Below are 13,227 nucleotides of genomic sequence, written 5' to 3'. Positions count from 1 at the left end.
CTTGGCACAAATCTTTGTTACAGGTAACAACGAAAGCTGCATACCAAGTTACACAAACCATGCCACATGTGAATCCCACACCCATTCCCATGCTTCAGGTGTACCTCAGCAACTCCTGCCACATGTCTTTCCCTGGCTGAATTAACTGCCATGGAAGCAGTTTCAAAGCAGTGCATTATATTACGATCACAAACAGATATATATAAAAGGCATTCTTGGAAACAACTGGCCAGCTAACAGCTGGAGAGACTGCTGTTTAATTGCTGGACACTGCATGTTTCTGAAGGAATAAGCAGAATGTCTGGACTCTGCATCATGAAGCAGACGGGCACTGTAACCAGGACAGACTCTTGCAGGATTATCTTGACTAATCAGCTACCTGCATCACAACTGTTACTGCCCGCCCAGGGAATAATTCCTCATTCTTCACACTTCTGGAGAAAGTGCTGGTCCACTGTTTGGGGCCCTCCAGTCTTACACCCTATGAATGCTGTTCCTGGTTCCTATGGTCTTGTGACCACAAAGTAACCCAATACCAACTCCTCCAATACCATACTCAAGCCTGGTACGCTAGTTTCCCATTCCGTGGTCTAGCCCCACCACTCCCCAGGTTCAGTCCCTCTCCATTAGTTTCTTCATTCCCCTCTCCTGCAGTCCAGTTCCTCCACCATCATCATCTTTCTCACAACCTCCTCCCCACCATGCAGGTGTTCAGCACTTAGGCCCCCGCAAGTTCAGTTTCACCATTCCTCTTCTCCAAACCCAGTTCCTCATCTAACCTCACCTTTTGGCTGCTCACTGTTTCCCAGGTTTCCCTTGCCACCTTTATTTCTCCTATGTTAACTTCCAATTAAGGCTTCTGAAAATTACAGTCCACACATAAGCAAGGAAACCCAGGAGGTCTTCTCCAGCCAAGTTTAGGTTTTCCCTCTAAATTACGAAGAGTATTACAAAGGCTTGCCTGATTACCAAAATATTTTTTTATTACAGAGAACAGGCAATTCTTCCCTGATAGCTAAATTCTCAGAAACAGTTTGAACAATTGGGCTAGTGTTTTTTGATTAAATATTTTAATCCCAGCCTAAGAAACGCAACTTTTCAGCCCAAATGAAAATGTGATCACTTTTGATAAGGGCTGAACTATTGAGAGCTGAATCGAATACTACAAAATGTCCTGCAAATCTGTCAAACCCTCCTATACTTCTGAAAAACACTACATTGTACAGTATATATAATATGCCCTATTGCCTGGATTGGCCTTAGAATTATTCCCAACCCCTATCCCTTTTCTCCTGTCCACCTCTCCAAACTCCCGCTTGTGCCAGCACTGATGGTTATAAAACAGAAAGTTTTACCACTTAACAGAGGAAGGGAGGAAAATGCAATAAAAGATCTGCAGTTTACTTTTTCAGCAACTGCTATAAACATAGCATCACCTCTGGTTTTGTTTGCCTCAGGACTATATACAAGTTTTACACACTTTGAAAAAGCTGTCTAATCCCTAGTCAGCAAAGGTCTGCAGCAAGTTGTACAACAACTGATGGGATCTAGTGAATTAAGGCTAATTTTTATACTTTATCAGTTCCTGGGCTGGATTATTTAATGACGATTTACCCTTATTAGAGATTTCAATTATGACATAGTTCAGTTCCACTCCAGTAGCTGACCTCAAGCCATCTTGAGAACAGCTGTCCATTTAGTGGAGTCAGTTAAAATACCAAAAAACTGTGATCAGTGGAGCTGAATGTACTAAAATTGCTGATAAAAAAACCAAGTGCTAATCATCAGAGTGAAAAAAAGCAAAATGAAGCAGAAGATGAGCCAATGGATTTGGCATCAAATTTTTTACTGGAGTTTTAAGCATTTCTACTATTCTTTCAAGAGCATCTACAGACTAACCACAACAGATCGCATGACAGACAACAGAATCCAGTTTTCCAGAGGCCAGAACTTTGCACATTCAGTTCCACTACCCAATTAAAAAAAAAAATCTAAGGCTATATATAGCCTAGTTGTGGGTTTTGGGTTTTTTTTTGTTGGTTTTTTTTAAGAGTGCATTACCTAGTCCATGCTAAAATACTAGAAACAACAAGGGTAAACAAAAAACATTAAAGACGCTTTGCTTTGGATTTAGCACTGGTAACAGATTTTGGACATGTCTATACACCAGAAACGCGTAATATAACACACTGGGCATTTCTGTAACAGCAATATATCACCTGGCAAAAACAACAGCAGCAGCAGAGATGCAGTAATACATCGTGATGCTCCTGCCAGCAGGTAAAGTTAAATCTCTATGGAAATCTTGGGAACATACCCAGCTGACATGTATAGGCAGACGCCAATGCCACGCATTATCTTTCTTAACCATGCCAATTACAATGCAACCAGAACGGGTATGCCCCCCCCCCTACAAACATGGCTTAACTTGTGTCTGTTGGTTTGTCCTTTAAAAGCCACTTGCCACCACCTATTAGCACACCAAGTGCAGTACGGCCGAAGCCTGCTACACTTTGTCAGCTCCGTACACCTGCTTAATACATGGAGGAAGTGACAAAAAGCACATGTGTCACACGAAGTACTGCATGCTGAACCCTGACAGTGTCGCTTTCTAATCCATTACAGTAGAATGAGTTTTATCTCAGCCACCATAATTCTGTTTAATATTCACTAAAAGTTGGATATGATTTGCCTGTGTTACGTTGGAACATGCAGGGTTTTAAATATGAAACAAAAATCATACATGGAAACTGATCATCTGTGACATATCACACTATGAAAAGATCCAAGCGACGCTGTTTGTTCTTAGTTCCTTCTTATGTTAGAGAGTTGTCAGTTCAAGTGACAGCCTATAAATTATAGATCTCATCATCTGTGTTCAATACATGGTGGCAAAAATTAAATGTAAAGCACAAGAAACTTAATTTTCACAGTGTTAACTCTTAAAAGTTTGTGTGGCAATGTATTTTCAGAAAATGCTTATTTCTGGGAATGATGAAGCCTTAGAATTGAATATTCTTTGCCTTTAGTAAGGTAAACTAGACTGTTCATACTGACCTCCCAGTTAAAGGATTATGAATTCCATAAATGAACTTCAATGCTGTTTGAAAAATCTGTGAATAAAATGACGAGCACAATTCAGCCAATTTAGTGAAGAAGCAATTTTTCTACATCCAATCTAAAAGATAGTATCTCAGTAAGAGAAGGAAAAGCAAAGACATCTAGAAAAACAGTTTATGTAACAGCTTCTCTGATTATTTTTAGTGATTATTTAATAACGACGTCTATCTGCAGCACCTTAGTTTTTGGCTTAAAGAGTCCTGTATATTATCAAGCTAATACCAGCAGTATTAGGTAGCAGTATTGACCTCGCAGCCTAAGTAGAAGGAAAGTCTCCCCTTATGCCTTCACCAGTTGTTTTATTAGGCCCATATTGAGTAAAATCAACTGGAGATTGGGTTGCATGCAAATGTTTTCCCAACTTAACTGTAATGGATAGGAGTATAATGTTGTCATGCTCCCAGCATAGCAGCTTTTAGGAAAGCTTAATTGTAGATGCAGTTTTACCTACCAAAAGATTTTTTTCTGATGTAGGTTACTTCATTTGAAGATCTGTTTTGAGCCATGCCAACAAGATAATGGTTTTATTGATCCATGTTACAACTACAGCAGTGCTACCTGATGGAATGGATGCTGATGTCTGTCAAACTCATGCTACATAGAAGAAAGTTATCTTTTTCTTTTCCTGTCTTTTTTTTTACCATGGTACAAGACAACTATATAATCTCCTCCTTTCAGACATATTCCCGTCAATGCCAATGGCAACCCTTCATCAAGACTGCATGAAGTATTTAGCCCTTCTGCAAATTTCTAAATTTTTAGGGTGTTTTTTTTCAGTACCATGCATAAAGTTGGGATTAACAAGTTCTGTTTTTCTCCTCTGCCCCAGACTCATGCAATACCCAAAGGGAAAGTAAATTTAAATATTTATAAGCTCAGTAGATTATTAATTATGATTAACATCACCACCTCCAGGGCTGAGATGTTGCAAAATGTCATGCATGTGAACACTGAAAACATTCACAAATACATTCAAGGCAAGGTGTGGCACCACTCGTCTTGGGGCAGCAGCTGGTCTCTGCAGCAAAAGGCTGGGAAGCAGAAATCTGTCTCCAGAGCCAGCAAAGGCCAGAGGCAGCTATGGGGAAAACTGATGAGTTAAATCACCAATTACTGAAACAACAACAGGACCCGAAAATTCACAATATTTGTCTTCTAAGCCAATTTACACAGCCAAACAGCCTTACAAGAAAACTTACATGAAATACCAGCTTTCTGGAAAAAAAGTATAAACAACCTTAGGATTTTAAATTAAATTCACATAGATTTTCTAAAACAAGCTTCAGCTCAGTCTGCAGCACCCACCACAGTAATTTTTGGCAATCCTATGGCTTCAGAGTATCATAAAAACAAGCACACCTTAGGAAATACATACTGATTGCTGTTTTCAATTTACTTGCCAAATACAATAAAAATGAATTCAATAATAACAAAAATAGACACTAAAAATACATATGCCTCACAGCTACTGAAAAAACTCAGCATCTGACAGGACAGGAACAAACAAATTCTGACTGTCATTCCCAAATCTGCTGTGTAGCCTAGTCTACACAAGAAAAATCACGCCGCTTTAAATAAAATTAGTGTACATAGTTTAACGGAAGCCCCAGTATACATAAGCCATTGTCCTCCCCCACAAAAAACACAAAACTGCCTCTGTCAGTATAAAACATTTTTCAGAGTTGTGAAATTCTTGCTCTTAAGTACTAAAAAACACCAAATGTAATTACCCCTCGAAAATACGCATCCGCAACTAACTGTTCTAATCACACAGACTAACTGCAAACTCCTGTGACATATGTTTGTGATTCTTTTAGATGCCTTCAAAGTTGGGCTGAAATAGCCTATTAAAAACTTACTCACAAAAAGATTTATAAAGAACTAGCAACCAAAAGAAGCCAAACACAACAGAAAACTGAAAGCCAGTTTTATCATAAATAGGTAAAATATCATAAAATTGAAGCAGCACTGCAGGTAACAGCCAATGCAACTTCTCCATTGTTTTTTGGTAGAGTATACAGATTTTGGCATATTCCAAGACATGTTTGTGATAGTCTTTGCCAGAAAATTAGTTCTTAGTTATCTTTTTCTAGGAACTTGGATTTCAATCTCCATCGTTGTATGTCAGTTACATTACTGAACCATCCAGACAACAAAGACAGAACTCCATATATTTATCACTTCCTCTTTCAGCTGGAAAGCTGCATTTCATTTCCTCCAACAACTTTTAAAATCCTTTCCAAAACATGACTGATAAAACTACGCCTGATCACCAGTGGTATGAGTTGTATAATTTTTGGAGAACTGCAACCCCAAATTTCATGATTAAAGTTTCAGAAGCATGACTTGTGAAAGATCTCCACATCTAAGATTAGCTTGCCAGTGGCCAGCACAAAGAAAACTTAGAGAATTTGTGAGGATTATAACATCTAAAGAACAGGAAAAGCTAAACCCACTAGACTAAAATAATCCAAGGAGTTTCTGGGTAACTATCAAATCAGTTTTGGGTTCGCTGTTGGTTTTGGTTTTTTTTTGTTTGGTTTGGGTTTTGGTTTTTCTTTGTTCGGGCTTTTTTGGTGGTGGTGGTGGTGTGGTGTTTCTTCCTCCCAAGCTCTTACATTTTTAGTCCAATCAATTAAAAGAATCCCATCAAATATGAAAAACTCTTTAGGCTACCTTAAAAGAACAGCTTCCATTGAAGACACAACAACTGAAAATTAAGAGGAAGTTGTGAGGTGATACTTTTTCTCAAATCAAATTTAAAAAATACAAGTATTTAAGGCTTTGTACAGATTAGCATTATATTTTTATACAGCATTTGAGTCACAATATTAAAATCTACTGGAGCTAGATTATTACAAATATGGTAAAATATACGCCAATTTAATTATCTTACATCAGGCAACATCAAATTAATACACTTAACATTAAGTATGTGAAAGCAGTGTGGACAGAGGAAAACAATGACCAAGAATTATGGACTCCCATACTAACATGATAGAAAAACACTACTAATACCATGAAATGAGAGAGTTTAATTGCTGGCATGTTTAGCATTAGAATTTACATTTAGTATTCAATGTAATTCATGCTCATAAAAATCAGCGAAAATTTATTTTCACTGCAACATCCAAAAAAATTTCTGCACCTTGACTGGTGACGCTTATAGTTAAAAAACACACCTGGACAATCTAGAAATGTTGAAGTAGCAATAAGCCTTGTTACCAGGGTAAGTTAAATGTTAAATTTCAAAAAAGCCATTATAGAAAACACATTAAAATTTAGCTTCTAAGTCTTAGGTATAACTCCCATTTCAAAAAGTTAGGTATGGTTTTAAAGAGAAGTGATATCCTTGCAGAATTCTTACTCAATTTTCTGCGAAAAAGAGAAGCTGCATTTTTTGTAACTGTGATAGCTCTTTTTCCACAAGTGTCAGGTTAACAGTATTATCGTCGTACATTGTGTTTTTTAAAAACCATGTATCCAGCTCAAGCTCTGGTAGCACCAGAGATCTATGTTCAGTCCCAAGAGTTCCTTTCTGCCAGATGTTTGTTCTCCAGCGTGAGGCTCAGTTACTCATAACACAAAAGCCTAAGGATCCCACTGAAACTTTAAAACAGGAAGTAAACTTCATGTGCTGACTTAAGCTAGATCACAGAAACGGGGAATTTTCATACTACAGAGGGCAAAAAAGACACAAAAACACATATTATCTATACGTAACTATATGAATACTTGGGCAACGTTATTCACTGATAGCAAACAAACAAAACAACCAACTTGAAACTAGATTTATTTTTCTGAAAATAATTTCCAGTTTGGTCCAAACTTGCATTTTGATTTGGAATGTCAAACCTCACCACTGAGCTCTTCCTCCTCAGTTTTCCTCTACTGCAGCCATTTGGCCCCTTCCCACCTCACGCAAGCAGCCATCGCTCATACCTTCCCTTGTGTGCCTCCGGAGACCAAAACAGCCAGTCTAAAAAAGCTCAGTTCCTTGTGAGCAAGAAGGAGAATAAAGGAGGCTGTGTGGAAATGAGAAATCTGCTCCTACTAGTTGCAAAGCTGCCCCTTCCATTGCACTGAAGTGGAGGGCAACATCTACTCCTACAAAAAAGTGTAACCCCCAGAAGCTAAAACGGTGCATCTCTGCACACTTACACAAGGTGCTCCCCAGCGCTGTGCTTTGTGTTGGGCTGTAGCTGGCAAGAATGGTTCAGCCATTCTCTGCTTCCTCCAGGAAAGATGGCAGCCCAGATGGAGGCAAGCCAAAAACTGCCTACAAGGTTAAATTGTAACACCAAGGATCATAAACCTTCTTTGAAAGAAATGTTATACTTTTATTGATTGCTTAAGGTTTGTATTTCTACATATCTTCCCAGCACTTAAAACAAATGGACAGGTGACAAACTATTAACAATGAAGGGCATACCTATGAGGATGAAGTGACTTACATCACACACTTCAGTTATTATTATAACAGAACAATTGCACAATTTAATTCTGCACACAAAAGACAATACTAAATTTGATATTTAAAGCCAAACATTAAATTTTCTCCATTAATTCTTTTTTTAAAGTGGGCTACATACCACATTGATTCGTGCTATTAAACAGCTCACTATACTTTCTCAGTTTTACATTATTATTGTTTTAGCAGCTGGTGAGCACTTATTTATTTATTTAATAATATAAAAATATGTGTTTATGAAATAATTAGTTGCTATTTTTTAGTCAGGATGGTATGCTGAGCAGCTTCTGGAAGAAACTGGGACATGTTCATTACCTGTACTTCTGTTTACGTAGCATTACAGAAGCTACACAATAAAAAAATACCGAACTGTGTTCTCTATTTACATATGTCTTATTTACTTACCAAAGGAAACATCACTTGTAGGTAGTGAACTGATTGCTCCTAAATACTGTGATCTCATGTTTTAGATTCGGTACATCTCAGTCTCCCATACATACTTGGAATTCATAGATTAGACAAGGAAAAAAAGATGCCTTCTGCTTTTTCAGCACACAACTAGTAATAAAAAACACTAAGTACCCCAGTTACACTTCCCAAATATTTTTGGTCAGACATATATTGTTTAGGTATTAACATTGTTTTTTATCTTCCTAATAAACTACTTTATCCGCTGAAGCCACTGTACTTTGTATTTATCTTTTTCACAGATTCTGCCCTGCTAGTTCAAAATTGTCACAGCAATTTACTGATGAAACCTAAATAAAATATTTCTTCCTAAACTGTAATCTCTTAACATATTTCAGCTAAGTGTTGTGTGAGCCTACTTACTGGATCACCACTCATTACTCAGGCAACTATATATTTATCCCTCCCCACCCACCCAGCTGCTCCAAGTAAGCAGTCATCCCTCGCTTTCTACTGCAGCCTAAAGAAAAACTGGAAGTGGGGAGCACCGAATCCCTACTGTAATTCAGCTTCAGAGACAAAGGCTTGCTGTTGCTGCCACTAACATCAAAGGCTCTTTCACCCTACTACACCTTCACAGCTTCAACCAAGTTTGTATACCCTGATGTCACGCCCGAAAGGTGAGGGATGGCTGGAAAGGGAAGGGTAAGTATGGACAGGAAAGGAGTCATACCTTTCCTTTTTCTAAAATCAACCCGCATCCTTGACTTTCCGGTTTCAGCCATGGCAGGCAGAAGAACTAACCATTACCTGGACAGCAATCACCTCTAGACACCACCGTGTCTGGGGATACAGCCTCCCACAGGCTATTTCCAGCCCAACTAGGGGCTCATTTGATTTTTTTATTTTTTTGAGCAACATTTTGAAAACTATGATCCATGAGGCTCAGCTGAACAGCAGAAAGCTGATGAATGCTTTAGGTGAAAATATGGAGCAGGCATATGGCAAAGCATGACTAGTTTAAGGGTAGTGAATCATTCACTGATACAAAATAATCAGATGCTTTAGTTCAGAGAAAAGCTTAGTAGCTTATACTAGAGATACAATAAACTGAAGACAAATGTCACATGAGGCTTTATTTTGGCGTTTTGAGGGCAGCTACATGACACCAAGCTTTACAGAAGGAAAGCAGATTTTCATTTGTTGGTATTTATTGCTAAACAGCAGCATCTTCCACATTAGTCCAAAAACAGCTTGTAAGAAACAGCAGTGTTTACTCTGAAAATATTAAAATCTTTCTGTAACAAAATATAGCTAAAACACATTAGGGAAGTGCCTAAAGGGTACAGCTGAGATCAGAACCTCAGAGTGTTATATATGGTGCCTATGCACATCAGTTTTGCTTTAAGTCCATCTATAGAATTAAGCCATGCAGCTCTGAAGCAAGAACGCTATATTGCAATACCAAGACAATACAGTCCATTAAAGACATGCACATACAGAAATGGAAATACGCTACCCTACAGAACAAGAAAATAAACTTTCTCCCTGTATAACCATCACACCAGGGGTTTCACTTGTCAAAGCCTTACTTTTTTTGGGGGGGAAAAAAAACCACCCTAACCAAAATACAAAACATGCCCTCCCACCCCTGAATGCACCTTCACCAAGACAGAATAATGCCCAAGTTGCTCCTGGAGTATTACAGTTTTGAGGCAGCTATTTCTATTTCAGATATGGGAAGACTAAAGAACACAACTTATTTTCTTGAAGTTAGAAATGCGATCCCTAGAACAGGGAATGTAAAGCTCCCTGCTTCACCATAGTAAACAACTTGGTTTTGACCCAGCCCAGCTACTTAGAACTTTACAGTAGGGACGGGTAGTAGATTTCAAACGCTTAGAAGTAGCAAGCAGTCAAAACCACAACAGTTTGGAAGCTTTTTTAATTTCTGTTTTACTTCTCTGCAGACAAAAACCCCTGATAAGTATGTATCACACTGACTGTATAACTATACTATAGATGGACTGTACCAAAACGAACTGAAGAAGCCACCAGAAGGCATCATTCATCAGAAGCTGTACGCAACACCTCAAATGACATCAAACCCCAAATCTAAGGGAACTCTCTGCCATTTTTCTTTAAGCTTGCTAAGAAAATCACACCCATTACAGTCCTGCATCACGTCCAAGAGAGCCTTAACATCACCCTTGAACAAGTGTACGATAGCAACGCTGAACATGCATGGTAAGTGCTTTCCAGAGAAATACGAATAAAACCGTAATTACAGCTGTTTTGCTGTGCTGGAACAAAAGACTTACACAAATCCATCTGGTTTATGTAACTGGTAAAAAGGGTCTTAGTCTATTATTTTTTATTATTATTCCTCATTAAGGATGGCCATTAACCTCAGGGACACTGGGGCATGGGGGAATTCAAATGACACCACTCCTGTGAGCTGATACTTTCATACTATCCGCGTGGACTGCCTGCATATTTTTTGTCATTTGTTCTAAAATACATAAGCACTTGGACGTAAGATCTGCTTTTTTACTCAGACGTCACACACTGACATACGACGTATGGTAACGTATGGTTTCTGAACAACGTAATTCGGTAGACAACACAGCATCCTTAGAACCTGTTAAACGTACTAGATGCAGGAAAATGACAGCGGCAGTCGGAGTTGTCTGGGGTTTGGTATGTGACCTCTAGGCGAAGGTAAATGAACGAACGAACGCGGCCTCTCCCCTGCCAAAACCAACCCCGCCGCCAGCTGCCCCACGGCCCCGCCGACCTCCGCTCCGTGCCCGAGCTGCAGCGGCCCCGCACGGCTCCGAGCGCGCGGACGCTGCAGGAAGCCTTAAGCGAGGCGCCCGGCGCTACCCCGAAGGGCAGGAGGGCGGCCAGGCCGGCAAGCGAAGCGCCGGGCCCCTCCTCGGCAGCCCGACGGGGCACTCGCCGCCGGGACGCGCGGCCTGTCCCCGCCGCGGCACCTGTCCCCCCCGGCCGGCCGAGGCCGCCCGCCCCGCCCCGCCGGGGAGGGCCGATCCCGCAGGGGGAGGGCGAGCGGGTCACGCCGCGGGGGACGGTGGCGGCCCGGGCCGGCCGGGGCGGCTGCCGGGGGGGAAGGGGGCGGTACCCACGACGGCTCCTCCCCCAGCCTCCGGGCCGCCCCTCCCCCACCCGGCAGCCGCGCCTGGGGGCGGGGGTGGCCCCCCGCCACACGTTACCCCCACCCCCGCCCGCCCGGAAGCGGCTTCCGCGCCCCCTCGAGCCGGAGCGGCAGGGCCCGGCCGCGGGCCGCGCACCGCGGGCACTCACCGCCGGGGTCCCGCTCGCCGGCGCAGCGGCTCCTCCTCGGCCTCACGCGCGGGGCCCCGCCTCGCTCCCCATTCCGCCTCCGCCGCCCGGCTCGCAAGGACGGCCGGGGAGCGGCACGAGCTCGGCACCGCGCAGGCGCCGCCGCCTGGCTCCGCGGGGCGGGGCGGGGCGGGGCGGGGGCAGGGCCTGTGGGACGGGAGGCGCGTGCGCCAATGGCCCCCCGGGGAGCGGCGCGCTGCGCCTGCGCAGCGCCCTGAGGGCGGCGGGGGCGGGGCCCGGCCGGCGCGCGGGGCTCGACGGGCGCTGTAGTTCCCCCGGGGGAGCCGGCGGCCGGGCCCCTCCGGCCGCCCCACTGCGACCGCCAACGACAGGCGCGCCGCGGGGGGGGGGGCTGGCCGGGGGCGTCCGTGGCTGCCCCGCTGCCCCCAGGCCCGAGGTCGGCTCTGCCGGCCGGCCGGCGGGAGGGAGGCAGGCGCGCAGGCAGGCGGCCCGGCCGTGAGGAGAGCTGGCGGGCGCCGGGCCCCGGCCGGGAGCCGCCTGAGAGGACCCCGGCGCCAGGCGCCCCTTCGGCCTCAGCCAGCCAGCTCCCGGCGTGGCGGCCAAACCCCTTGGGAGAGAAAATCTGCAACGAGGCGAAGTCGGCAGCACATCGGAAGCCGCTAACACCGGTACCGGGGCTGACCCAGCTCCACGGGTGTCTGCATCTGGCCTGCCTTCCGAATGAGGCAGCTACCGACTTGCACGTTTTGCAGCTCACACAGGAGCAGCCGCCGACTTCGGCTTCATCTTGCATAACGAACCTGACCTTGCACCGTTACCCGCCGTCTCTGCCACTCTGGAATACAAGAAAATGGAGAAACACTCTGGATGCGACTTCAGGCGACCTGTGCCAAGAAACCCATCTCCATCTCAGCGCACATCCTGTTTACAGTGATGTCAAAAGGAATTTTGTATTCTTTGTCTCTTGCAATGCAGATTTCTGTTATGTTAAGCACCTGCATAATTTGAATCTTTTTCAGGATTCCTCATCAACAAGGCGGTTTGTTTCAGTAAGAAGCAGACCGATTCATTCCCACAGCCTCAAACATAATCCCTGGGATACTGGGCGCATTAATACTGTGGCAGCGTGCCACCTGCTTCATTTATTCACTTGAGATTCAGTGCTGCTTAGTCCCTGTCAATTGGGCTCTTTGTGCAACCTCCTGTGGTAATGTAAAAGGTCCCCCACAGGAATTTGTGCTATTCAGTAGAAAATACAAAAGGGAGGGTTGTAAACACTCCGATTAGTGTTGGGAGCACAGAGGTATTGTCTCCACAACATATTACGCAACTTCCAATTTACCTCCTCCCCTCCAGAAAAAACAGTTTAACAGCAAGGGCTTACTGGTTTATTTAACTTAACATTGCAGCTAATGTGTTAGGGTGGGTGGTTTTTTTTTTTTGTGCTACAAAGGCTGTGTTAATTCTGGCAAAAGAAGAAAGGTTACTTCAGTAACATCCCGTAGTAATTTGAGATGATTGCCTGAGAGGATCTCCACTTGAAGCGACAGCCTCGGGAGGCTCTTAGCTCTGAAGAATAAGTACTATCAGAGGACACTGCCAACACAAGTTCATGCACAATGGGCCCATCAGCTAACGAACCCGGAATGAATCTTCTCCCAGTTTTTGAAGACAAACAAGTGATTGTGTGCAGTGCTGAGGATGCCAATTACTAGTGGCACAATGGTGGGTGGGGGAACCCCAATATGGTACCCAGGGAAATGAGCCCTTCCCAAGGCTGTCCCATGGCACCCATCCTTGTATGTTATGGGGGTTCCTGCCTACAGGATATAGAGGAAGAGCATTTTGGGGTGGCACAGCACTCATTACAGGATTTGTAGCAGAAAGACTAAAAGCAGGGAAAG

The 13,227-nt window shown here is 43.4% G+C and overlaps 1 protein-coding gene across 1 annotated transcript in view; it reads right to left on the bottom strand.

The window, feature by feature from the left end:
* The window catches only part of RALBP1 (ralA binding protein 1), a 34,718-nt gene extending 23,229 nt beyond the window's left edge, over nt 1-11,489 (bottom strand). Inside the window, exon 1 of the mRNA XM_055706250.1 lies at nt 11,324-11,489. The gene's annotated coding sequence lies outside the window, so the exon portion shown is untranslated. The remainder of the gene's footprint in view (nt 1-11,323) is intronic.
* Between the last annotated feature and the right edge of the window lie 1,738 nt (nt 11,490-13,227).

This window comes from Falco cherrug, chromosome 3 (assembly GCF_023634085.1).
Source record: "Falco cherrug isolate bFalChe1 chromosome 3, bFalChe1.pri, whole genome shotgun sequence".
Taxonomy (NCBI): domain Eukaryota; kingdom Metazoa; phylum Chordata; class Aves; order Falconiformes; family Falconidae; genus Falco; species Falco cherrug.
Note: the sequence above shows the minus strand (reverse complement) of the source record. Positions and strands in the feature narration are given on the sequence as shown.